The following is a 14922-nucleotide window of genomic DNA, read 5'->3' as shown; positions in this document are numbered from 1 at the left end:
GATAGCTGCACTTTTCGTACTATAGATATATTTCTGTGTCCATTGAATATAACCAATCAACAGTAGGATGACATTTCATAAATTGCTCGTAAGTACAGCTAAGCCAAAATTATCGTTTTGCCCCTATAGTTACATCTAACTTTTTAGGTACCATTGATCCCTCTAATGAACAATAAATCATAGTTCAACTATGACCAAACCCCTATTGGGCCAGAAGAGGGTGTGACACCACATTGTTCAAGTCCCGGAGTCAGCCCTCAAGGGAGCAGTTTATCTACTTACCTCGATGTTGGAAAATGAATGAATTCTTTATTGTGTAGCCGTGTTCCCAGCTCCTCAATAAGATGAATCCCTAAAATGGTAGGCTTGTTGAATTGGCGGTCTGGCCACTCTCATCCATACAAATCAAAGGACCACCTTCATAGACAAGAGTTCACAACTCACTCAGGATTCAGATCATGTTACCTATGGTCATCCTGGTGAAATGTAAGTCACTATTATGAACGAGGTTATATAATAAGACTAAACATTTTGTGGTCCGGTCTTATACAAACTCCTTTGTATAGAATACCCCTGCTCACACATGTCTCTACATGAATGATCAGGACCAGGTCATTTGTAGCACTTTACAATAGTTGTAACATCTACAATGTGGGTCCGTGCTCGTAGTGTCACCAGGATAAGGCATCCAACCTTATCCATCTACTACAGACCATTTAGGTTATCACTTAAATATAATCCTTGTATTGTTGAGTTGGCGGTCTGGCCACTCTCATCCATACAAATCAAAGGACCACCTTCATAGACAAGAGTTCACAACTCACTCAGGATTCAGATCATGTTACCTATGGTCATCCTGGTGAAATGTAAGTCACTATTATGAACGAGGTTATATAATAAGACTAAACATTTTGTGGTCCGGTCTTATACAAACTCCTTTGTATAGAATACCCCTGCTCACACATGTCTCTACATGAATGATCAGGACCAGGTCATTTGTAGCACTTTACAATAGTTGTAACATCTACAAAGTGGGTCCGTGCTCGTAGTGTCACCAGGATAAGACATCCAACCTTATCCATCTACTATAGACCATTTAGGTTATCACTTAAATATAATCCTCGTATGTCTTTACATACATGTTTAAGCTACAAAATAACCTTGAATGTTAGTTTATAGGTTTGTGGGTTTAATGCAACTAAATGTCAGATAAAACATCACATATTTTATTACATAAACAAGATGTTTGTACAATACAGTTACAAACTATAGGACCCTACGAGATTTAGGACACCAACCCCAACATGTCCATGCTGTCAATTCACTATAAAATGTTCCTAGGAATATATCCAATCAAAACTTAAAAAAACAACTCAAGGGATGTTAAAGCATTAGAACTTACCCAAATTTCCAAATTCAACCCTTAATAATGCCAAACAACTTGGTAAAAGATTCCAAAATTCCTCCGGAGCTTAAGTCTAACACCAAAGGCCCATGAACAATAGTAAATCAAACCATAAGTTAGTGGGTTTTCAAGTCTAACTAAATCCCATACAATACGAGCAATAACTAATCCCAAAATATGCAGAAATAGTCCAAAAATTGAACTCACTATGGTTGGTCAACAACTTGACTTCCTTCAAAACTCCAACCTAAAACTGAAATTCGATGGGCAACAACTAATTAGTGCCAAAATACTATGGGTATCAAAGATCCTCAAAGAAAACCCCTAAATCTTGCCCAAAATAAATCAACTCTTACCCCAATTCATAAATCCAACAATGAACGACCACCATCGACGACTGGTGAGCCTGACGTGGCTACAGACGGTGGCTTCGACGAACGACTATGATGGTTGAGCAGAGCTGTGAACAATGAGACGTGCAGATAACAAGATTTAAGACGCGAATTTCAACGGTGAGAGGAGTAATGTGAACAAACACATGAGAGAGAAATGCCAAAGTTGAAAAGACGTGAGAGGGAATAAATGAGGGAAGTTGAGAAATCATGAGATTTTGGGATGAGAAAACGATGGATTATTAAACTCACCGTTTTTTATTACCAATAGACCAAATGTTGGGTGAGTTTTTCTTGTCCATTCAACCCAACTCAACTTAGGGGGCGTGGGTGTTTGGGGATCCAACTTGGAGGGGGTTGTGTGGGTTATAACAACTCACTCAATGTTTGGGGCGTGTGTTAAAATAATAGACTAAGTGTTATTTTAACCTTCTATTTTGCTATAGTAAAATTAGTTATAATTCATAGTTATAATTCAGTGGTTAAAATAAACAACTCTCCCTCCATCCAATGTTTCTAATGACTCCACCCACCAACAACCACCTCCAATGATCAATTTCAACACTCACCACTGACGACTAACTCCAACAACCACCTCCGATGACCAATTTCGCCGATCACTTCCGACGTTTAATTTTGGAGATGACCACTTCTGATGACTACCTTTGACGACCAACTTCAATGATTACCTCCGACAACCACTTATGTGACTAATTTCAGTGGCTAACTCTGATGATCACTTTGGTGGCCAACTCTAGTGAAGCCCACCTTCAACTTGATCTAATTTCAATGAACACCATCTCCAGTAACTAGTTTCGACGGTCAACTCGAATGATCACTTCTGGTAACCATCTATGCGATTAATTCTAGAAACTATCTCAAGGATATATGTCTCAACTAGCTGAATTATAATACTCACCATGCGCTATCTCAAAGAAATTAAAGCGTCAAGCTTCTACTGCAATAGTTATTCACATTTATGGCATAAGTTCAAAAGTTGATTCAATGACAATCTAATAACATAAAATCTGAAGAGATTGAACGATGTGAAATTCTTTCTCACCCAAAGTGTGAGACGTTTTCAACAGACAAATGAAAAGAGAGATTAGTACATTTGGGTTCACAAGAATGATCCCAAAATTTTTGTACCACACCTATTTATATTCTACCTTACCCCAACCTTTTTCTCAATTAGGGTTCTCTCCATTTTCTCAATTTGATTATGAACCATTTTATTATTTTTATTTTTCATAAGTGTTAATATTATATGCAGTGTGTATGATTTTCTTTTGCTTTTGATGTGTCAATGAAAACAAAAAAGTGAAGAACAAATTCAATTTCAATTCTAACTTTAATTTATTGGTAACCTAACTAAGATTGAAAAGAATATTATTTACAATTTGATTAGAATGGCAAATTTTGTACCACCTAGTCATATTCCACCTAGTTTATACTTTTTTTTTTTTTTTTTTATATGGTTATTCCATTATCATCTGCGTAAGTGTTTAGTCCTTTTTCTTTCTTTTTGACGTTATACTAAAGTAAAGATATATAATGAAGAATAAAAAACTTGTAATCAATCTTATTCCAACTATTTAGTGACAATGACATATGTCCGAAAAAAATAATTCATTAGAAATCATTTTAATTTTGGAATCACTACAATTGAATTTTAAAATTCAATCACTTTGAACCATCATAGTTGGTTTAGTGATAGTGGGAACATAAAAAGAAAAAAAATGTCAAAGGACTAAAGAGTTATGAGTTCAATTCATGGTGGCCACCTACTTAAGATTTAATATCTTATGAATTTTCTTGATACCCAAATGTTGTAGCACCAGACAGATTATTCCGTGAGATTGTCAAGATACACGTAAACAGATACTCATGGGATATAATAAAAATTAATCATTTTAAGGATTTGAAGCTCTAATTATCTATAACATTTATGCTTTTGTGTTGGACACACTCATATTGCTTTAAAAAAGCACATATACTTGAAGCAAAAAGTGAACCGATTTAGCCACACAAAATGTTTATATATGCCTACCAACACAAAATCATAATCAGTCTTAATGAATATAACTTTTAACTTTTATTATTTTTTTAATATTCAACCTTTTTTTTTAAGTATAAAATATAATATTATTATGAATATTATAATAATAAATAGATGCATATTGCTTAGTGTCTCAAAGTAATGTGTCATACTTCATATTGTCTATGTGTCTTGTAATTATTCATGTTTGGTGTCCATATAAGTCCACATCCCACTCGCCACTTTATCTATAAATAGTGACATTTGGTGGATCTTAAAATTACACATACATTGGTGAGAATTCGACTTCAAAATTCCATTAATTTACATATTATCCAATTTTATAATTTTAGTTGTTTTATTTTATATATTTAATATTATTATATTCGTGTTCCTATTGTGCTCCTCAATTTCACAATACGTTATCAGCATAGACTCCGTTTTTTCCCGCTAAAGGTAGGTCCTAAAGGTATGTCGGTTTTCACTCTTCGTTATAATTAATAAATTTAATTTTATTTTGCATATTCAATATCTATTAAATTTCTAATATAAGTACAATATTTTATGATAGTGCTACCATGACAAATCTCACAAAATAGAATTTTCCGCCCTTGATACTAATGAAAATAATTATTTGTTATGAGTACTTGATGCTAAAATTCATCTGTATGCTATGAACTTGGGAGAAACAATTAAAGAAGGAAATACATCATCCAGTCAGGACAAGCAAAAGCTATGATTTTCCTTCGTCATCATATCTACGAGAGATTGAAAATGAAGTATCTTATAATAAAATATCCCTGTATCTTGTGAAAAATTTGAAAGAGAGGTATGATCATAAAAAAACAGTTATTTTTCCTGAAGCTCGTTATGAGTGGATGTACTTGAAGCTACAAGATTTCAAATAAGTAAGTGATTACAACTCTGCATTACTTAAAATCAGTTTAAAATTGTTGTTATGTGGAGAAAAATTATTGATGCTGATATGTTAGAGAAGATATTTTCTATATTTCATGTCTCGAAAATATGCTTGCAGCAGTAATATTGAGAGAGAGGTTTTAAACAGTATTATGAATTAATTTCATATCTTCTCGTGGCCGAACAAAATAACGAGTTATTGATGAAAAATCATAAATTTCGACCAACCAGAACGACACCATTCCCTAAAGTGAATGCTGTAAATTTTAATAATAATCGTGGTCGAGGTCGTGACTGTGGCAGGGGAAGAAATAATTATATTTTCCAGGTAGTCGTTTTAATCATGCAAATTTCAAAAGAACCACACAAAATGATTATCACAAAGGAAAAACTCCACATGATAAGAGTTCAAAAAGTGTTGGAAATAAATGCTTTTGATGCAAAATGACTGGACATTGGTCACGTACCTGCCGTACGTCAAAACACTTAGTTGACCTCTATCAAGCCTCCCTGAAGGAAAAAGAAAAAAATGTGGAAGCAAATTTTGCATACCAGAATAATGATATATTTTACCAATCCCATATGACAAATTTGGATGTGGCGGATTTCTTTGAATCTCCTGAAGAGAAGATTGGCATAGTTGATGGAATATCAAGTGTTTCTTTTGATTTTGAGAATATATAAACTTAATGTTATTGTTTTCTTTTACCTATATTTATGTTTTTTTTATAGTAATTTTTGTATATTTTAAGTGTTGTTTTTCTTATTGTAATTGTTTTCTTTTAATGAAGAAACATGAATCATTCTCATATGTTGGGCGATTAAAAAATGAGCAAAGAAAATCTATGTCTGGTAGACAGTGCAACTACATAGATAATACTTACAAATAAAAAATATTTTTCCAAATTGACAATGCTGAAAGCAAAAGTAAATACAATATCAGGTTCTGCAAACTTGATCGAAGGTTTTGGAAAAGCAAATATCTATGAAGTATAGACACAGATACGACTACACGATACAGATACGATCGGATACGGATACTCATCAATTTTTAAAAAATTAAGATACGGATACGCCTAAGGATGCGTCATTTTTTTAATATATATATTTCTAAAAAACGAGGATACTGATACATTGAAGATACATTTTCTTTTTCTTTAAAAAATCTAGGATATAGATAAACTTAGCATACAAGTTAATACCAATAGCACAAAATATAATACAAACATTGAAATACAATATAAAAAAAGCAACATCTAAGATATTGAAGTACAATAGTTAATAAAATGCAATAGAAAAGTGACTCATATTGCAAAGAAGAAGAAGAAGATTTGAGGGAGAAGTATGAAGATAAACAAAGAATTTCTTCATTGAATTGTTGAAGATATCCTAATGGTTTATATTTTGGTGGATTTTGTGGGGACTCAAATGTGAAAATGGAGATTAGATGATTCTAGTCTAGGGTTTGGTCTGTTATTTTTTTTTCTTTTAGTTTTGGACTTGACTAGTGAGTATTTTAAATAGGTTGCCTAGTTTTAGATTGGGAAAGATTAGATGAGTTGCTTGTCTTTTTTCTTTAAAAAAAAGTACGCATAGAAATAGATATGTCAAATCGCGTGTCAGATATGTACTTGGGAAGTATCTAAAAGTATCGGTATCCGATACGTGTCTGATATGGATTCTTTGTCTCATATGAAGTATCTGTGCTTTATAGACAAATATTATTTTGCCTAGAGGAACAAAATTTACAATTGACAATGCATTGTTCTTTAGTCAATTAAAGAGAAATCTTCTAAGTTTTAAAGATATACGTTGCAATGGTTATCATATAGAGATTGATAGTAAGAATAATGTGGAATATCTATATATCATATCCACTGTCTCAAATGAAAAATGTATATTGGAAGAGTTGTCTGCTTTATCTTCTGGATTATATTATACTCATATACGAGTAATTGAAACATATGTAACAATGAACCTGAAGTTCATGAATCCAGACATATTTACAATTTGACATGATCAATTGGGTCAACCAGGATCTATAATGATGAGGAGAATTATTGAGAATTCAAATGGACATCCATTGCAGATCTAGAAGATTCTTCAATCTAATGAATTATCATGTGATGCTTGCTCCCAAGGAAAATTGATAATTAGACCATCACCAGCTAAAGTGGGGATTGAATCGTGATAACTGGTAGAAATGTCGGTTATTATAAGCCTTTTATTTAGAATTATGAGAGCTAACAAGTAGAAAATGCGATGATAATACTTGGCATTTACGAAAAATTGAGTTTTGCGTCGATTAACATCTAAATCCTCACTGACCCCAATATTATGCGTTATTCCATGCCAAAGTGTCTATTTTTGTAGCTATCGCAGGAATCAAATACATGCGTTGGAAATAAGCAATCACAGACAAACGCATGTGCTGAAGCCAGGCGATCGCAAAGAAAAACGCATGCGCTGAAAGTTGGATCGCATGCGTCCATCGCATGAAAGTTGCGGTGATCAAGCGAACACGGTGATCATTTGGGAATTGCGGCCACAGAGTGACAACCATAATAGAAGGACGATCATAAGATGTATAGGACGTTGATGCTTCAGCTGAATCAAGCTCGGACGTATATCTTGGGAGTATCAATGAGATAAGACGATGTGACTTTGCCCATACCGCTACAAAAGCATCAGTGAGCCATAATGTAATCATGATAACTGTCAGCATTTAAACTCTATAAATAGCCTTTGGACCTTCATTTCAAGACATCCGAACTTCTGCTTTAAGGCAGAGGTTTGCGATCACAAATGAGAGCTTGAGCAAGATTTTCAGTGAGAATTCTTCACCTCCACAAACCAGACCGAGTGACGGTCGGAGCTTTCGCCGGAGATAGAGCTTGAGAGAGACATCTCCACCATTCATCTATGGCACCATCGGTAGTCTTGACGTAGAGTCCTTCATTTCTCTTCTAACCTCTGTATTGTATTACATTTTAGCTTAAGATATTAAGACATTTTGAAATCAATGCATCTCTTGATTCCTTCAATGCCATCTTCTTCATCATCTTTATCTTTATCATCATTTACCTTCATCGTTTATTTATCAAAGGCGATTGCATACTTAATCGTGTAGCCTAGAGATAGGACGCATGTACCAACCCACCGAGAGGTGTGCATTGTGCGAGTATAATGAGTTAATCCTCTTTGCTTGGTGAAAGGCTATAGCAATGTTTGTCTATGGGTTGTTGCATTGCTTGTCTATAAGTTAAATAGCCGCGTCTAATTGCTTGAGAAGGTAAGAGATGGAACGCATTAAAGCAAAGTATGCATTGTTCTTAGAGATAGGCACAATCTTATGCTTGACACAACCATGCACTATAGAGATATAATCATGCGGCTGACCACCGAGAGGTGTGCGATGTGTTAGTGCAATGAGCTGGGATTACTCAGACAATTTAAGAAAATAAACATCACATGCGTTAATGGTTGTTGTGTATCTATCTATTCTTATCGCAAGTCTTCTATTGCTCAATCTATTTAGAAAGGAGTAGGAGTAGTGTGTAAATCTATTAAACCTCTTTTTTTATTTTTCTTTTCATCGCCTCAAACGCATTGCTTCACAAGTATTATTGAGTGACAAGTCCCTGTGTTCGACCTCGGATTACCCGAGAAACTTGCGTTCGCGTTATACTTGGTGTGAGCGTAAGAAAACTTGTGATAGGAACGTGTAGTCATTGCATACCAGATTAATGTCTTATCATTCCGACGCATGACCTCAGATGCATGGGCGTAAATGCATAACTTAGGCCATATCTAACGCATGATTGCGTGCACAACCCCATCCGTCAATAATAAAATTTTTCCTGCCAACAAATCGCCTATATTTTTAGAACAAATTTATGGTGATATATGTTGACCTATTAACCCTGGACTATTTAGATATTTTATGATGTTAATAGATGCATCGAGTAGATGGTCACACATGTGCTTATTATCAAGTCGAAATCTTGCATTTGCAAGATTACTTGCTCAAATAATTAAGTTAAGAGCACAATTCCTGATTATACAATTAAGACCATTCGTCTTGATAATGCTGATGAATTTACATCCCAAGCTTTGGATAATTATTGTATGTGAATTGGGATAGGTGCTGAACATCTTGTAGCTCATGTTCATACACAAAATGGTTTAGCAAAATCATTTATAAAACGTTTACAATTAATTGTAAGATAATTACTTATGAGAGCTAAGCTTCCTTCACCTGTATGGGGACATGTTATTTTGCATGCAACGTCACTTGTATACATTAGATCAGTAGCTAGTCATAAGTACTCGTCATTAAAATTAGTTTATGGTCATGAACCAAACATTTTCCATCTAAGAATTTTTAGGTGTGCAGTATATGTTCCAATTGCTCCACCACAACACACAAAGATGGATCCTCAAAGGAGGTTAGGAATATATGTTGGATATGATTCCTCATGAATTATTAAATATCTTAAACCCCTAACGGGTGATGTATCTACTGCACAATTTGTTGATTGTCATTTTAATGAGACAAATTTTCTAATATTAGGGAGAGGAATTAAGAAATTGAAAAAAGAAATTACATGGAATGCATCGTTATTGTCTCATTTAGATCCCCGTACAGATCAATGTGAACTTGAAATTCAAAAAATAATTCATTTGCAAAATATAGCAAATCAATCACCAGATGCATTTATAGATGCAAAGAAAGTAACTAGGTCACATATACCAGCTGCAAATGTTCCATAAAAAATTGAGATCTCAACACAACAAGTTGTCACTAATGAGTCTAGAACACGCCAGAAGCGTGGTAGACCAGTGGGCTCCAAAGATAAAAATCCTTGAAAACAAAAAATAATTAATAGTTTGGTTGAGGATATAAATACCCACGAAGAAATTCTCGGCATGATTAGTAAGGAAGGTGAAATACCTAAAGATTATAATGAGATTTCAATAAACTATGTCATGTCAAGAAAAAGATGGAATCGTACTAATGTAATTATTGACAACATTTTTGCGTATAATATTACTCTTGATATTATATCTGAAAATGAGGATCCTGAACCAAAATCTGTTGAAGATGTCGACATAGAAAAGATTGGCTTCAGTGGAAAGAAGCAATCGAGACAGAATTAAACTCACTTTCAAAAGGTCAAGTTTTTGGACCAGTAGTCCAAACACCAGAAGGTGTTAAACGTGTGGGATACAAATAGGTATTTATGAGAAAAATAAATGAAAATAGTGAGGTCACAAGATATAAAGCAAGACTAGTTGCACAAGGTTTTTCATAAATACCTGGTATTGATTATGAGGAGACATATTCTCTAGTGGTGGATGTAATTACACTGAGATATTTAATTGACTTGACTGTGTATCAAAGTCTGGATATGCATATTATGGATGTAGTCACAACATATTTATATGGATATCTTGATAATGATATTTATATGAGAATCCCAGAATGATTTAAGGTATCTGAAATATATACATCAAATTCCTGGGAATTGTATTCAATAAAATTACAGAGATTACTATATGAATTGAAACAATTAGAACGGATGCAGTACAATCGCCTGAGTGGATATTTGTTGAAAGAATGATATCAAAATAATCCAATATGTCCGTGTGTTTTTATAAAGAAATCAAAATAAGAATTTGCTATTATAACTGTATATGTTGATGACTTGAATATAATTGGAACTCTTGAAGAGCTTTCAAAGGCAATAAAATATCTTAAGAAAAAATTTGAGATGAAAGATCTCGAAAAAACAAAATTTTGCCTTGGTTAGAAAATTGAGCATTTAGCAGATGGAAAATTTTTGAAAAGATTTTATATGGACAAAGCATATCTATTAAATATTCCAATGGAAGTCCATTCATTGGATATAAAGAAAGATATATTTCGACCCCAAGAAGATAATGAAGAACTTCTTGGTCCTGAAGTACCATATCTTAGTGCAATTAGTGCACTTATGTATCTTGTTAATAATACAAGACCAGATATACATTTTCAGTAAATTTATTAGTTAGATATAGTTCTTCTCCTACAAGAAGACACTAGAACGGAATTAAGCATATACTCCGTTATCTCCGAGGAATAATCGATATGGGTTTGTTTTATTCAAATAAATCAAATTTTTGATCTAGTTGGTTATGCAGATTCTGGATATTTATCTGATCCAAACAAAGCTAAATCTTAAACAGGTTATCTATTCACATGTGGAGGAACTGCTAATCATGGCAATCGGTGAAACAGACTATAATGACCACTTCCTCAAATCATGCTGAAATTCTTGCAATTCACGAGGCTAGTCGAGAATGTATATGACTAAGGTCAATGACTCAGTACATTCGTGAAACACATGGCTTGTCTTCTAATAAAAATCTTCCAACAATATTGTACGAAGACAACATAACTTCCATAGCCAAAATCAGAGGATATATTAAAGGAGATAGAATAAAATATATTTCACCGAAACTTTTCTACACTCATAATCTTGAAGAAAATTGCGACATCATTGTTAACAAATTTGTTTAAAAGATAACCTGACAGACTTATTTACAAAGGCATTACCAACTGTAACTTTTGAAAAATTGGTGTACAACATTGGAATACGGCGATTCAGAGATCTTAAGTAATGTTTTCGTGAGGAAGAGTAAATATATTGTATTCTTTTAGGAGTATGTATTATATGAAATATGTACTTTTTTTTCCTTCACTAGGGTATTTTTTTCCATTGGGTTTTTCCTAGTAAGGCTTTAAAGAGGCATATTTTTCATATATATATAGGCATCTAAGGGAGAGTATTATGAATATTATAATAATAAATAGATGTCCATTACTTAGTGTGCCAAAGCCATGTGTCACCCTTCATGATGTCCATGTGTCTTGTAATTATTCATGCTTGGTGTCCATGTAAGTTCATATCCTACTTGTCACTTTGCCTATAAATAATGATATTTGGTAGATCTTAAAATTACACATACATTTGTGAGAATTCTACTTCAAAATTCCACTAATTTACATATTATCCAATTTTATAAGTTTAGTTATTTTATTTTATATTATATTTTATATATTTAATATTATTATATAAATATATTATTATGTTATATTTTTTCTATATCCATGTTCCCGATGTGCTCTTCAATTTTACAACAAATACTTTTTTTTTTTTCTCATAGTGATTAAAGCATGAAAAGCAAAAGAATAGACAGAAATCAGAAAGAATGGACCAAAACCAACCCAATTAAGCTTTAGTTTAGAACAATAGTATGAAACAAATATGGAACAAATATAAATAATTTATATGTCAAATTCAGAGATTCTCTCTGCATCTGATAATTTGTTAATTATTTATCTTATAATTTTAAATAAATAGTGGATTAAAATACTAATTAGCTAAAGACGTTCAGGCATACTTCCCCTAATTAAATCATATATCTACCAATCATGTCTTGGAGACAATATTTTAAGGCTTAATTACAATTATTGCTTACAATAATGGTGGATTGGTCTTTCAATTTTTATAAGAAATTTGAAAGGCAGCCTCATGTGCAACTGAGATGTGTTACAAACCCATATGCTTTAATTTAACTTATTGTTTAGTAAAAGATTAAATATTACATTGAGCTAAAATCATGAGTCAATGCAAAATCCTAATTAGTAACACCACTTAAATTGAATAATTATAGTCATATGGAAATACATGACAAACTATGAAATAATTATGAGTATTTTCTTTTACTTGAAACTATTTTTTAAACATACTTAGAAAATCTCATTTCAAACAGATCTTGTCATTAGACTTTAAAATTGAAGTTTATGAAATAGAGGTTTCGTCTAGATCTTTTGGTACTTCCCTATAATTAACTCTCATAGAGTCACCATTCCCGACCTAAACGATGCGATGTTCTTCACCCTCGACGGTCTTCGGCTAACGAACTTTGGTAGCAGCCCTAGTTGGAAGATGCTTGCTTAGTAGCCTTCATTTACTCCCATTGACAAGGAGAGGATGATTAGATGGAGGGGAAGGAGATGGAGAAAGAGAGGAAGACATCTTATTTGTTATACTTAATTTCAAAGGCACATGTATTGATTTCCCATTGACATATTATTTGTTAAGGAACAAATGTAATGATTTTCTAAAACAAATTAAAAGCCACATGCCTTGGATATATAACAAATGTTTGTTGGGATTTGATGATGTTACATTTGAAAACAAATTAAAAATAGATAGATGGCACATGCCTAAGTTTTTGTTTTTGTTTTTGTTTTTTTTAATTGTGTTCGTTTTCTCACCATTTCTTTCTTATATGCTTTCATTTAGTTCTCAAAACTTTGCGCCAATTTATAAATTATAAAACAAGAACCAAATTAGGGGTGAGGAAATTAAACCTCTAATTTTGAGATTGATTGTACAAACACTATGCCAACTGAGCTATACTCTTCCAATCAATTTTTCTCTACTTGAACTATTAAAATCTCCATTTTAATATTCCATTTTTTTTTCTTTTTTGAAATAACTATTTTCGTTATGTTTTTTTTATTGTTTAATTTTGTTGTAAAATTGTTTGACAAATGAATGACGTGGCCTTAAATATGTGTATCAACATGCTAATGTAGACATGTAATATAATCAAATAGGCTGGCTGAAATGAGTTTAGGTTAATGTGACATTGAAAGTACAACATATTGAGTAAATCTTGTATAATTTATAAACATATTATTTATTAGTAAAATAAAGAGTTATTTTATTATAACTTAGACTTGAGTAATTCAATCCAATAAACTAAGATTCGAGATTATTTTATGTAATTTGAACAGCATGTGGTTGAAGTTTGACCATTTTCAAGTAATAAGGTCTATAGTACATGAAAGGTTGACTACCTTATCCTGATAACAGTATAAATACAACTCACTTTGTAAGTGTTACAAATGTTATAAGTGTTACAAATGATTTGATTCAAGTCGTTCATGTATGGAGGGGGTATCCTATACAAAGAATTTGTATAAGACCATACCCCGAAATAGTAAATCTTTCGTTGTAACACTGTTGACTGAAGAGATTAACATTTCATAGGATGACCATATACAACTTGATCTCAATCCCGAGTGAGTTATGAGCTCCTTCCTGTGAGGACGTCCTTTGATTTGTATGGGCGAGAGTGGCCCATGTTGCTAACTCAATAAACCTACCATTTTGGGGACATGATCGAGTGGAGAGCTAAGAACATAACTTCACAAGATAGAATGCACTCCTTCCTGACTTTAGGGTAAAGTAGATGGGTTGTTTCTTTAAGTGCAAAATTCGAGTCTTGAATAATGAGGTCTCTCCCTCTCATTGGCCCAAGAGGGATTTTATTTATAGTTGGACTATTCATTAGATTATCAGTGGGACTTAAGGAACAAGAAATAATTACAGGGGTAAAATGGTAATTTGACCCAATTGTAATTACGAACAACTCGTGAAGGATCGACTTATTTGTAATGGTTATATCCATAGACAAAAATATATCTACAGTGTGAAGAGAGCAACTATGGGTCTTTAGTGGAGTGATCCATAGTTAATGAATGTTGATTAATTTAATTAAAGAGTTTAATTAATTAATCTAGAATCATTGAAGCTTCTAACCTGTAGGTCCATTAGGTCCCTTGCTAGTTCACTAACGGGTAAATACAAGGACTAATAGTTTTAGAAGAATTTGAATTGTTTAAATTTAATAAGGGAACGTGCATTATTTGTATGAGATATGATTAATATAATGTATCTAGATACATTATAATATAAAGTTAATTTTGAATGAGATTCAAAATTAATCTTTACAAAATGTGAGAACTAATATTTGAATGAGATTCAAATAATGAAATATGAATTGCATTCATACTAAAACTATATGTTAAAATTTAATGTGAATTAGATTCATAAAAATTATAGGTTATAAAATTCACATAGCTTTATAAAGTGATTGTTCTCTGTTTCTTCCCTTCCCTTCCAAAAGGAAAAAGGTTCTCACAAACCTCATTCTTGTCTCAAAAGCATAGTGGGAAAGCCCTATTGATGGTGTCGTGTTCGGATTGGGAGAGAACATGATTTCAAACTTTGGAGAAGATTGAAGAAAGGTCTTCACTGATAATTGTTCTT

The sequence above is a fragment of the Benincasa hispida genome, chromosome 1 (genome assembly GCF_027475165.1).
Source record: "Benincasa hispida cultivar pf3 chromosome 1, pf3_genome.v1.1, whole genome shotgun sequence".
NCBI lineage: Eukaryota > Viridiplantae > Streptophyta > Magnoliopsida > Cucurbitales > Cucurbitaceae > Benincasa > Benincasa hispida.
This window is presented reverse-complemented; position numbering follows the sequence as displayed.